This window comes from Dipodomys ordii, unplaced genomic scaffold (assembly GCF_000151885.1).
Source record: "Dipodomys ordii isolate 6190 unplaced genomic scaffold, Dord_2.0 Scaffold197, whole genome shotgun sequence".
In the NCBI taxonomy this organism is placed as follows: domain Eukaryota; kingdom Metazoa; phylum Chordata; class Mammalia; order Rodentia; family Heteromyidae; genus Dipodomys; species Dipodomys ordii.
Genome location: NW_012267413.1, coordinates 61,320 through 63,079, shown reverse-complemented (window position 1 = coordinate 63,079; position 1,760 = coordinate 61,320).

Here is a 1,760-nt window from a genome sequence, read left to right as displayed (position 1 = left end):
TTGTCTGCCTTTAATCCCTTCTTCCCCTTCTGTCCTCCATAGGCTATTTTCCATTCTCAACACTTCCAAGCCACACTTGTTTCCTCTCTCCTTCACTTTCCACACCTTCAATTTGCTCTATTAACTAAGAATCAAGATTTTTGTTCAAAATGTTAGCTCCTGATCTACAAAGTTACCTTTACAGTACAGACCCTCATTCTTTTATCCTCTGGCTGGCTTGCACACGGAAACCCCCATGCCTACCACAGTGGGCCTGCAAATGAAGAGCTCAAAAAAACAGGGTGAGAGAAATACAAATACATAGATGATGTTAACATACAGGGCCTCAAGCCTGGCACTCACTGGTGGCTCACGCCTGTAACCCTAGCTCCTCAAGAGGCTGAAATCAAAGGATCAAAGTTCAAAGCCAGTTGTCAGGGTAGGAAAGTCTATGAGCTTTTTATCTCTCATTAACCACTAAAGAAAAAAAAAAAGCTTGAAGTGGTAGAGGGGGGTAGACAGATGAATAGAAGGGTTCAGGGAGAAAGCAGTCATGAACTTCAATGAATATCCTACAAAATTAAGACAGTTGAGGGAAGGGGAGGGGTTGGGAAGGATGGGGTAGAATGATTAAACGGGTGGCACTGATCAAGATGTGTTCATAAACTGCTTGGCGAAATGGAAATTCCTTTGTACAACAACTTGAAAACATAATTTTTTTTTTGCAAGTCCAGGGGCTTGAATTCAGGGACTGGACTCTGTCCCTAAGCTTCTTTGTCCTCAAGGCTATTGCTCTACCACTTGAGCCACAGCACCACTTCCAGCTTTTTCTGTTTGTGTAGTGCTGAGGAATTGAACCCAGGCCTTCATGCATGCAAGGCAAGCACTTTACCATTAAGCCACCTTCCCAGCCCAAAAAGATAATTTAAAAAATATATTTTAAGGGGATGGGAAGGTGGCTCAGTGGTAGAGTACTTGCCTTGCATGCATGAGGCCCTAGGTTCAATTCCTTAGCACCACATTAGAAGAAAAAGCTGGAAGTGGCACTATGGCTCAACTGGTAGAACACTCACCTTGAGCTGAAGAGCTGAGGGACAGCGTCCAGGCCCAGAGTTCAGGCCCCATGACCAACCGAAAAATTAAATTAAAATATATTTTAAATAAAAGTCACTGTGGCTCACTAGCCTTTAGCCACAAAACAAAACAAAAAACCTCAGGCCTAGTGCCCCAAGGGCCTGATAGCAAACCACAGGATTGGCACCAAAAGAAAGACACAGAAAAAAATATAGCTCAGAGAACAGACTAGAAAGTCACCTGGTTGACATGAAGTCAAGAAAGTTTCTAAGCAAACTTATTCCAAGGATAAATCTTTAGGAACCCTCACCCCTTAGAAATATAGATCACTGCTGTCAGAATATATGGGTGAACCCAAAGTATTTCGGTTCCAAACAGCAAACACAGCAATGCACGGCCTCTCTGATGCTGGCCCCGCTCGGGATTGTGCGACCCCCTGGAACATCACAGTAGCCGATCTGGGGTGAGAGCAGGTGTGACGCAGGCAGGAGGGACAGACTGGTCTCATGAAAAAGCAATCCTTTGCAAGGGCAACAGCGTTTCACAATGTGCTGGTTAATGACACCATACAAGAAGTAATTTCACCAAGTGTTAAATGGAGCTACAAATAAATCAAAACCTCAAAACATCTTGGACTGAGAACATTAAATATTCTTGTCTGCTGATACAACTTTTGTTAAATAGTCCCTCAGGCTTTTTGTTTGTTT